Genomic DNA, 13029 nt, shown 5'->3' on the forward strand with positions numbered 1-13029 from the left:
TGTTATATATATATGTGTGTGTGTGTGTTATATTAATGAAATTTATTTATTTTTTGTTTAAAAATAAACTCAGTACGAATTATACTTATTTGGATTAATTACATATAGGAGAAGGTAAAAATTTAGGTATAGTTAATTTCAGATGAAATTGATAGTTGAGAGCGTTAAATAATTTGACTAAATTTTCATTTAATGACTCTCGATTATCAATTTCACGTGAAATTAACTGTATTTGAGATTCCAGCATAAGAGAATTAGTAGTTAGTTTCATACCATCTGTTAGAATATAATTAGGATCAATTAGAATTAATTAGTATATCTTAATATTTATTATAAAATATTACGTCTTTATTATTACGTCTCTTAGCACCTATAAATACTTTTTATATTATATTATTTCAGATAATTTAATTACACTCAATAATACACAAATTTTCCCTCCAATTTAATCTCTTATTTCTAACACCATCAAAATATACTTTTGTTTATTCAGAGTCAAAGAATCAAAAGACTAAAACAGAAAAAACACAAACACATGATTAGAAGACGGCAGAGGCTTTTGTTTATTCATGTGGTTTGGTGGTGAAGAATGAAGATTGCCACTTGCCAATCTGTTCCTTCTATTATGAGCATTGGAGAAATTGAGAAAATGAGCAAAACCCGTTATTATTATATTAAAAGTTTAATAACTTGTATCATGTACAAAAATTCTCTTTTAATAAATTTTTATAGGCATTTTAGAATGAAAAATTGTAAGACTAATTAATCTATTTAAAAAATTTACAAAACAAATTTGGGAAAAGCTATTCTAATATTTGTGGTCTGACAAGATAAAAAGGCAGAGACAAATGTATGAGCACTTTTGTCTTCTTCCTCTGTTAACTATTCTGGAGGCCTTAGCTTCAGTGCGATTCACGAGTGTGCCATAATGGGGAAAGCGTAGTAACTTACGTGTAATAGTCCAAAGCCAGAAAATAAAAAGTGAAATAGAATTAGGTTTAAGTGTTTAACTACCATCTATTAAGATAACTAGCGTAAAACCCGGGCATAGCCCGGGACAAATATTATTTTATTATAAAAATTTATTAATATTTATTTATTGATATTAATAATTATTATTTTTAACTTTAAAAGTTTTCATATATAAAAGATTAAAAGTTAATTATTAAGTGTATAAAGTTGTTTTATTCTTTATTTACTAAAAGCTAAAATATGTTGTTATTTTTTAGTTTGTATTAATAGATTCTACTTAAATATAAAAATTATTATGTTTATGTATTTAAATAAATATTGTTACGCAGTTCCTATTATACTATTCAAAAAAATTAAAATTTTAATCAAAATAGTTTATATTCTAAACACACAAATAACAAATTCTATTTTAATGAAGAAAAAAATAACTATATTAATTAAAATACAAATACATAAAAAAAATATTATTTGTAAACTAAACATTTTTTGTACCTATATAAAAATATATTTATTATTAATTAATCACATATCTAAATTATTTTTAATTAACAAAATAAAAAAAATTTGTGTATAATTGTTAAAAAAATACTGGTATCAAAATAGTATTTATTATAAAGATGTATATACATCAGGAATAACAAAAATTAATCACTTAAATTATTTATTTTAGATATTTATTACTAATAAATTTATAAATATATCTTACTTTTTATTGTAATATATCCATCATTACCTAAATTTTGAATAAAATAAAAAATATATTTAATTTATTATTTACCATGATAGCAGTAAAGACAATAAATTTTATTTTTTTATTTAATTATTCAATAAAATTTTTTTACATAATATCTAAAAATAAAAAGATAAAAATACTTCCTACAAAAATAATAATAATACATACTACCATCTATTAAGATAATATATTAAAATAATTATTATTTAGTATAAAATTTAAATTGTTTTAATAAATTCATAATGAATATATTAGAAATTTAAATTAAATATATTTTTCATAAACCTTTTTTAATTAATAATTTTTAACAAATATTCTTAGTTAAATCCATAAATTAAAGTTAATCATTAAAAATTAGGAGGTTAAACCCACTAATCATTAAAAAAAGTCTAGGAGGTTAACATTTTTATTAAAATTTAGCCAGTAAAAAAAAATAATTTCATATTATTAGATATAATCTCACACTATTAAAAATATTAATGATAGTTAATTTTTTTTTTTTGGTGATAGTGGGGGTCAATGACCCAAAAAAGACAGAAAACTAAATGCCTCTAAACAGAGGGACAGAAGCTATATCGGAGGCTAGAATATGAGAAATTTCACAAGGGGCTGAATCAAAAGTATGGAGACCAAGAGGTAAGTGCTGCCCTTTCTTTGCTAGTTGATCCGCAACAGAGTTAGCTTCGCGAGGCACATTATTCCAGTACACATGAGGGATGCGATTTGCTTGGAGCTTGATTTCCTCAATAAGGGAGGAACAAGAATGAGTAGCTGGACAGCTTTGGGTGATGAACTTTAATGCTGAAGTCGAGTCCGATTCCACAATTACACAAGAAAGATTTAGAGAAGTAGCAATCCGAAGACCATGGACAATCCCCCATAGTTCCGCATGCATGATGGAGCAGCTCCCGAGATTGCAAGAGAAGCCTTTAATGAACCCTCCAAGATAGTTTCTAAAGATCCCACCACAAGCAGCATTATTAGTTATTGCCATATAGGAGCCATCTACATTCAACTTAACAGCATCCTCACTAGGAGGCTTCCAGCTTATTAATCGAGCATGATTGGCATAGGGAGCATTCAGGTGCACTTTAGATCTTGACGAACGGTTGAACTCATCAAACCTTACTCTAATTTGAGCTATAGCCGAGGCCACTGTAGTGGAGTTTCCTTCAAAAATCAGCTTATTTCGAAAAAACCAAAGAGAGGATGTCACCACCCCAAAAAGACATTGCCAATTTCTTGAAGTAGAGAGGTTGGAGCTCAGCCAGTCTTGAAGATTTGAGCTGAAGAAGCTTTGATTCCATGCCAAAGGCAGCAAGTTATCCCAGACCGCTGATGCAAATGCACAGTCTCTAAGGACATGAAGGGTCGTTTCGCTGTGAATGTTACATCTTGGACATGATGACGCGGTTGAGAGGTGACGTCGTTGTCTTTCCGCATTGGTTAGGATTGCATTATTGGCAACTAACCAAAGAAAAGATCGAACACGTTCGGGACCACACCAACGCCAAACCAGATTGAACGTTCCATTATAGGGAGGAGGAGTGTTGCAAAGTACTTGATAGGATTGTTTGAGATCGAAGGAGCCATCCGATGACAAGTTCCATGCCACATGATCCGGCATCTTCCATGGAGATGGTGGAGAGATGGCAGCAATCTTCTTCACCATATCTTCCGGCAGCCAGCTATTGAGTTTGTTCAAATCCCAATTACCTGAAACATCAAGGAAGTCCATCAATGAACTAGAATACTCTACATAATTAGTTCTTACCTGCGGCACATGCTGATCAAGACTACCCAAATTGGGAACCCAGTTATGTTGCCAAAACTTGATCACAGAGCCATCCCCAATACGCCAGATATGGTTTTGTTTCACATCTGGCCATGACTTGCATATTCCCTTCCACATGTTAGAGCTATTAGGCTTTCGCTCAACATTAGGAATGATATCCTTCCCGGCTTTATATTTGGATCGGAGCACAGTGGCCCATAAAGAATCTCTTTTCTCAACTAGCCCCCATCCAGCTTTCATCATGAAAGTATGGTTCATTTTGCTTGCATGTCTAATGCCAAGACCTCCCGCTTTCTTGGGTTGACAAACTTTATCCCAATTCATGAGATGAATCTTCTTTGATTGGTCAGTATCGCCCCAAAGAAAACTCCTGCATTTACGATCAATAACATTACAAGTAGAGGCAGGTAATAAAGTAGTTTGCATAGTATAAAGAGGAATAGAAGAAAGGACAGATTTCACCAGGGTAGTTCTGCCTGCAAACGAAAGAGAGGAGGCTTTCCAAGAATTTAGTCTGGAGTTGAGCTTGTTGATGATGTCATTGAAGGTATGCTTGGATACTTTGGAATGTAGAAGAGGAACACCCAAATACTTTCCAAGGTTATCTGTTCTAGCAAATTCAAGAGCTTCACTGATCTCAATTCTAACTTGGTTTCCCACGTTCTTTGAGAAGTACACCCGAGTTTTTTCATTGCTAATTTTCTGGCCAGAGCTGTCACAGAAGGCTTTGAGGCATTTCTTGATAATATCCACTTGTTGGAGATTAGCTTCCGCAAAAAAAATTAAATCATCGGCAAAGCAGAGGTGGGAGAGCTTAGGACCATCCCTGTTCAATTTGATAGGCTTCCAGAACCCATGATCAACAGCAGCATTAACCAGTTGAGAGAGGCGTTCAATACACAGTACAAAAATATATGGTGAAAGGGGGTCGCCTTGGCGAATACCTCTGGATGGAAAGAATTCATCTAATTCTTCACCATTCCAAAGAACTCGCATCCTTGCTGTGGAAATGCATGACATAATGAGCTTGATAATATGATTTGGGAAACCAACCTCCAAAAGAGTATCTCTAACAAAGCTCCATTTGATTCTATCATAAGCTTTTTCCAAGTCAATCTTGATAGCCATCCACCCTTTTGGACCCTTCTTGCTTCTCATTGTATGAATGACTTCCTGAGCAATGATGATATTATCTGAGCTATGTCTGCCAGGGACAAAACTGCACTGTGTGGGTTTGACTAATTTTTCCATGAGATTTCTAATACGGTTAGCAAGGACTTTGGTGACAACTTTGTAGGAGACATTGCATAAACTGATTGGTCTCATTTGCTTGAGGCTAGTGACAGGTTCCACCTTAGGAATAAGAGTAATAAGAGTTTCATTGATCTCTTGAACTTTCTCAGGCTCATGGAAAATACGATGTATAAGTGTACAAAGATCAGACCCGACTTTATCCCATTGGCTCTGATAAAAGACAGCTTGTAAACCATCCCTTCCTGGTGCTTTAAAGCTGCCCATAGCAAAAACCGCCTCTTTAATCTCCATATTAGAAATATCTCCTCCCACTCTGTTTCGGTCCTCCTCACAAAGAGTAGGAAAACCATTAGTGAGAACAAAAGGACACTCAGGGAGGCAATCCATATACAAGTTAGAGTAAAAAGAAAAGGCCATACTCTCCAAAGTATTCTTATCAGTAATTAAATTACCACCATCATCTAGAAGAGAACGAACTTTATTCTTCCTCCGCCTAACCATAGTTGAGCCATGAAAGAATTTTGTATTTCTATCTCCAAACTCTATCCACTTGCATCTAGATTTCTGGTACCAAAGGAGCTCTTCATGGGCTAGAACTTCCTCGTAATCCTTCCAAAGTTGCACTTGAAGTTCTTCAAGGAAAAAATTACTGCTGTAACTTAGGCTATTGGTGATGCCCTGAAGTCTTCGCAGGATCTTGCTTTTCTTTTTCCAAATATCCCCAAAAACATTGGAGTTCCATTCTTTAAGAGAATTTTTGAAATTAAGAAGTCCTTCTGTCCAAGAGTTTTCCACATGCCAAGATTGATGAACTAACTCATTAAAATTAGGGTGGGATAACCAAGCGGCAAGAAATCTGAAAGGCCTCCTTCCTCTGTTGGGAGAAGGATCAGCAGCAAACTTCAAACATATGGGAGAGTGGTCTGATTTGAGAAGGGGAAGGTGCTTCAGATAAGCCTCAGGAAATTTAAGCTGCCAATTAAGATTGCTCAAACCTCTATCAAGTCTCTCTACAAGATTACCTCTCTTCCATGTAAAAGGCCAACCAATGAATCCTAAATCAATCAGACCACAATCCGACACACAATTCTGAAACTCATTGCAAGCACCCGAAATAACTCTAGAAGAACCGCCCTGCCTTTCATGATCATGTAAAATAGCATTAAAATCACCTAGAAGACACCAAGGTAAAATGGTATTATCAGCCAAAGAACGAATATTACTCCACAAAGATCTCCTGGTAGCTCGTTGAGGACTCCCGTAACAAGCTGAGAGAAGCCAAGAATCTGAATTGTTGCAAGAGACTTGAAGATGAACTAGTTGATGACTATAATCCAGAACAACAACATCCCAAATACCTGCATCCCATAAACACCAAATACCCCCAGAATGTCCAATGGCTTCAACAATAAAAGACCCGTCAAAGCCCATTTTATCTCTGATTTTCTTCCCTTTCATACCACTCACATGGGTTTCAAGCAAGATAATAAAATGAGCATCATATTCCTTTCGCATATCTCTAATAAGAGAATGAAAAGACTTACCTCCAGCACCCCGACAATTCCAACAAATAATATTCATCATAACAAAAACATGGAGAGGGTCATTGAGGACCGAGATTAATTTCTGGGTTGAGTCCCAAGTACCAAACCAGCGCTTTCATGGGAAGACTTCCCATCCTTCAATTGATTCTTACTTGGATTCTCCAAGGTTGGACTTGTTTGCTTATTGGAATTTAAAGCCACGCCACTCCCTGGGTCTGGCGGTCTCATCGAAGAAGAGGGATTTTGAATTAAAAAATTATTTCTTACCTCATGAGCTTCAAGAGGTGATTGCATCCATTTGGAGATTTCAAAAGCTTCTCTTTGATCATCTTGGAGGCACCGCATATGTTCCAACATCACCAACTCCATAGCTTCCATTTCGGAATTCTTCTTGTTGTGAATCACTAAGGAAGCTTCGTTGATATGCTCTTTAGCTTTGGGTAAGGATTGTTCCAACATTTTGGCTTTCAATTTGTTACCTTTTTCATTGGGCTTAAGCCCAATTAGCCCATGATTTGGTTTTTTAATTCCTTGAGGGTTTTTTCCAGCACTTTGTTTCAGGATTTTCTTGTATATGGGTTGGATTTTTTCAACATTATTATGGGCCTTAGCAGCTTGAAGCCCATCTTGTGTGTTATTAATTGATTTTTCACTATCAACATGCATAGCATGTACTTCCACATCATGCGGATTTTCCTCATATAAGATATTATAGCGTGATCCTCTTCCTTCCTCTATACTTTCAACAATATCTTCAGGTGCTAATTTTTCGCCTCTATTAATTTCATGAATATTCCCTCCTTTTCCATTAGAACTAATTGCCTTTTTCTTTTTATTTTGTCTTCTCACCATCATCCAAGGGCCAAAATTTGGGAGATTTTGATTAGGCCGAGTATCATGCTGAATCCCAAAATCCGTGGAACTTCCATTTTGATTATCATCAATTGCTTGATTGTCGCCTGAATCTGTTTTCTGGTCGGTGTTTTCCACCTTCTGTGTCTCCACCTGTTCCACCACCGTCTCACCACATTGGTCCATACGGTGTCCATATCTGCCGCAATTGAAACAAATCTGGTAGAGCCCTTCATACTCAATGTTTAACTCACTACCCAACACCGAAATACGTGGTACAAGTTGTTTTGCCAGATCAATCTCAACACAGATGCGAGCAAATCGTCCTCTAGAGTGGATGGAAGTAGTACGATCAATTTTGAGCATTTGACCAATGGCCGACCCCACACGCCACAAGAATCGGGGATTATAAAGTTCGATTGGAAGATTAGGAATACGAATCCATGCTGCAATTTTTTTAACTTGATTCTCAGAATTCAGAAAGAACGGCCTCCATCGTTGCACAATGAGGTAATGCCCGGCAATCATCCATGGCCCCTCTAACAGCGCGTGCGAGTAATCCGCCTCATCTGAAAAATGAACAAGAAAATAATCACGATCCATGTCAATCACATTTATATTACCTTTCTTGGCCCAATCCCTTCGGAGACGTTGTTCAATGAATCCCAATCCCACACGTTTGCCTAGGACTTTGACGATGAGCGCATTGCGCCAAGGCTTGCACCATTCATCAAACTCTTCTTTCGACACTGGAATCGTAGGGCAAGGATCAAATGGTTTTTCGCCGAGATCTTCCTTTTCAGCATCAATATACCATTGATCCTCCGGGTTAGGAGCATTCTCATCAATGCCATCCATGGCCATAGTGTCACCTCCCGGACTAAGGCCAGGCGATGTTAGAAGAGACTCTTTATACGAGATTTTTGACAACCTCTCAACGTCGTGTTCTTGCCCAACAATGTCCATGCACTCACTAGGTTGATTTAGATCAACATCATCACGAGTCTTAACTTTCTTAGTGCTACGCTTTTTCAAATCTTCTTCTTGAGTGGAAACCCTAGCAGAGCTTTCTTTAGCCATCTCAACCCTATTAATGATAGTTAATTGATGATTACAAATTACAAAATCTGCTGATCTGATCTCCTAACACTCTTTAATAATTAATGTGGCGCTACATTAATGCTTTTAGTTAAACCTTCACAAATTAATTTGAGTTAATCAAGTTGTGAGCTTATTTATATATTTAAATAAATATTTAAAATTTAAATTTTATTTTGTATATACATCGAATTCACTGGTTCTTTTAAATAAAACTCAAATTTAAATTACTCATTGGTCTGTTACCATTAAAAAAAAAAAAGTTAGACCACAACAATGAAAAACGTTGATAAAGCATTGACTTTAACAATGTTAATTTCCTACTAAGATCTTTTATTAATATTCCAGCAAAGCCGCTTTTATTAATAAATAAGATAAACTAGATTGCATTGGCTTAATTAGATTAGTTTAGTAATTAGGCCGTTTGAATAGGTTTATAATTTTTTTTTATTTTTAGTTTACAAAAAATTATAATATTAATGTTTGGTATAATTTTTAAAATTAAATTAAAATTTTTTAAAAAGTTATTTTAGTGTTTATAGAGAAATTAAAAAAAAAAGACTTTTCTTATAATAAAAAATATTTTATTATTTTTTTTTAAAATAAGTACTTTTAGAACTAAAAAACTAAATACAAAATAACTTATTTATAAATTATTTTTAATATAAATATTTATTGTTTAAATTATTTTTTTAAAAAAAATTTAATTAAATTATTTATTTAAATTGAACTTTAATTTATTAATATATTTAAGTAAATATTAAGAATTTAAATTTTATCTTGTACATATAATAATTTATAGGTAAATTCTACCTAACCTCCTCTAAAATAACATGTAAGTTACCCTTCATGATATGTCACATTTAATTTGGTCATTATCTTAACCATAATTGAGTTATTTTGTAATTTATTATTTGAGATGGGTAATAATATAGTTTCTTAAAATATCAAAATCTCACTCCCGTTTGTTGAAGCACATTTTCACTCTTCCATTATTTTTTCGTCATGTAGCTTTGGTCCTTCCAAGCATTATCTAATGCCCTCTCATGCAATCTTTCTTTCTTCAGTGCATCATCCCTCAACGACGTCGTTGAATTTCCGCCGTCGTAACTTTGCCTCGTTCTCAATATAGTCAGCGTCGACGTCATCGCTATCTCCTATCCTCTCACTCGATCCCTCTTTCTGTCGTGGATTATTCCTTACCAACATGATTAATTGTTAGTTTGGTTATTAAATTTTTCATTAAAAAAACATATTTTTATTTAATTACATGATAGAATATATATTCATATGTAAAATATAATATAATAAAATAAATCTATTAGTCCTTATAAAAGTATAATTAAAATTAAGAACATATAAATATAATAATAAAATTTGTGCTCTAAACAAATAAACACATCTTTTATCATACATAAATTATTTAAAAAAATAAATAAATTAGTAAAATTAATAACACAAATTTAAAATGATAAAATCCAACTTTTAAGTACTAATAAATTAAAATTAAAAGAATAAAAATACTATAAAAAATACAGTAAGAAAGTTGAATTTTATTATTTTAAATTTGTGTTATTAATTTTAATAATATATTCATTTTTTAAATAATTTATGTATGATAAAAAATATGTTTACTTATTTAGAGTACAAATTTAATTGTTATATTTGCATGTTCATAATTTTAATTATACTTTTAAGTACTTTAAACAAATTTATTTTATTATATTATATTTTACGTATAAATACATGTTCCATCATGTAATTGAATAAAGATATATTTTTTTAATAAAAAAATTTAATAAGAAAATTAACTATTAATTATGTTGGTAAGGAGTGATCCATGGCAGAAAGAGGGATCGAGTGAGATGATAGAAGATAGCGGCGGTGGCTATACTACGAAGGAAGGCGAAGTTAGCGATGAGAATTCAACGAGGTCGTTAAGGAATGATGCACTGAAAAAAGAGAGATTGCGTGAGAGGACAGTGGAGGAGTCGAAATGTGTTTCAATTAACGGGAGTGGAGTTTTAATATTTTAAAAAATTATACCATTACCCATTTGTATAGTAATTTATTATATGTTATTTCAGAGGAAGTTGAATAAAATTCACCTCATTTGTATAGTAATTTATTGATTTGCGACCAAATAACGTGCATGCATGATTTTGGGAAAGAATTCCGCTAGGGAACCAATGGAATATTTGTACAATGAGCTATGCTATCCAAAATTGTTATCCGGGTATCAGGAATAATAAACATCTCATGTCATGAATTTTTGACCTTTCAGATTTAGAGCTCTAATACCATGTCATGAAACTACTTATCCCAAAAACTTAAGCTGATAAAAAAAAAATAACACTAATAATTATATCTCTAATATTGTATCGGACATTTCTAAACCTCAATTATATACATTATACAAATATTGACTCCCTATACTTCTTCTTCGATAAATTTCTAAAATTTTCCGCTGCATTATTTGGTTTCCCTTGTAGTGATTCATAGCACAAGTACCAACAACGAAATGAAAATAATAGTCTGTCACTCTGTCCTTCCCAAAGTTTAATTAACGAGAAACTACTATCAACGTATCAACCACACATGCATGAATAGATAGTATTGCATTTGCATTTACCAACCAATTTGATTTTATTGAATCTTCTAGAACAAATATATAATAATAAATACAGAACTCATCTAAAAGTAAGAAAAAGTAGTCTCTATTATATACATATTAAACAAGAAGGAATGAAGAATAATCCTTTCCTTATTTTAGAAGTAGTTTTTTTTTCTCTTAAAATTGATTTTCTTTTTAAACATTTCAATTCCTTCTTATATCATCTTTAATTTATTGCTATACATCAGCCACCAGCTTATCATTTTTCTATTAATTTTAAAGAATTTTATTTTTCAAAAAAAAAAAATCAAATAAATTAGTTTGTCGATACTTCAATTAGCCGTAAAACAGAATAAACTAGCGTTTTAAACTCATCTTAATTAATGAAATAGGGTCAATCTATCCCATTTTATAGTGCGAATCTAAGTGGGGTGGATTAAGACGGACCAGCCTGCTTTGTCATCCATGGCAAATCAATTTTATTAACTTTTTGAAAAATCGACACGTTTTAAAGTGACGGTTAAAATCGTCGATTTTACCATCGATTTTTAATACTATCGACGGCAAAACCGTCTATTTGGCTGTCGATTTTAACGGTATTTTTTGTAGTGATCCCTACAGAAAACAATGTTAAGTTGTTTAATTTTTTTGGCTCCTGCTAAACTAAATTTAGTTAGTGAGTACCTATATATAATTTTTTTGCTTAATAACATCATTTTCAATTTGAATTGATCCCTTCCATGTCCAACAAGAAAACCAAAATAGAGAGTATCAAACTGTAACTAATAAGTTATGGTGTTATATATGAAAATTAATCAACTTTACTTTTGTATATTGCTTATTAATCATCTTTATACATATATAACAACATATAAGATGCATGCAGAGGATATATGTCTTCATTTTGTTGCCTCGTGAGCCTCGGGGTCTCATAGTGATATATATATATATATAATATAAGCCACCTCTCTGGTGGTTATGAATTCAGTGACTACAAATGATTATAAGTTGACTAGCTAACAAATCTAAATTTAACACGTGTCTTGAATAATTGTTTTAATTATTAATTTTGTTTTACATTATTAAATGAAAAAAGACAAATTGTCTGCTGAGCATAATGTGCATGATGTGGAATAATTGAAATGATATGATGTGCTCAATCTATCTTAAGATATATTAGTGGAGATAAATCTCACATTCATCATGAGATTAATAAGTTGTGTTGATTTAATTTTGACTTTTTAATTATTATAATTTAATTTTTTAAATTTAAAAAAATATACTAATATAATTTTTTGTGATCAAAGTTTAATGTTATTAATGACGTGGTCTAAGTTTTATTGTGTTGGACATATTAAAATGACGTCATATGTATTTTGACGATTTGAATAATTAATATTGTTTAAAAAGAAATGATGTAATATTTTAGTATTATTCAAATCCTCAAATAGCGTCGTTTTAATATGTTTAATGTGGTAAAACTTGAGTAAATCCTCAAAATGGTCCTTCAGATTGAGCCCGTGCACCAATGTTACCGCTGACTTTCGAAATGCTCTAATTGCACCCTTCAGATTGAGCTCTGTGCGAAATCCTGGTCCTTCCACCCAATTCCGGCGTGACTCAGCAGCCGGAGCGCTGAGCTGGCTGCTTATGGTCCACGTAGGCAGCCTTAAACGACGCCGTTTTGCCTGGATGGTGTTAATGAATCAAGACGACGTCGTTTTGCCTTTGAGGGGGAATTGAAAGGTTGCTTGGGGAGAGGGTTGATCAGTTGTTAGTCTTTCTCCTACTTCTCTTCAAATGTTTCTTCTCTCTTTCGTCCAGAGAATGCTGTGACATTAGGGCACGTTCTGGTTAGTGCTTGAGTGAGTTCTTTGGCAGGAGAAGGAAGGACGTCACAGGTACGAAGTTGTTGAAGCAGAGGGTATCGTCATCGTTAGCTACAACAAGGTTAGTAATACAATGTGTGGTTGAAGTTTAAAATTTTTTTATTGGGTTTTCATTGATGGCTCTTCACGTGGTGTGTTGATTGAAGGAGAGTTCATCTTCGTTTGGTGTTTTGTTTAGATTTCTATGTTGTTAGGTGTTTTGTGGTTACGCTGTTAGCATGGGGTTTGGGTTGCTCTATTTTTTTTATGTATCCAAGAAGGGTTGTTTCCTCTAATGA

Source organism: Arachis hypogaea, chromosome 19 (genome assembly GCF_003086295.3).
Source record: "Arachis hypogaea cultivar Tifrunner chromosome 19, arahy.Tifrunner.gnm2.J5K5, whole genome shotgun sequence".
In the NCBI taxonomy this organism is placed as follows: Eukaryota; Viridiplantae; Streptophyta; class Magnoliopsida; order Fabales; family Fabaceae; genus Arachis; species Arachis hypogaea.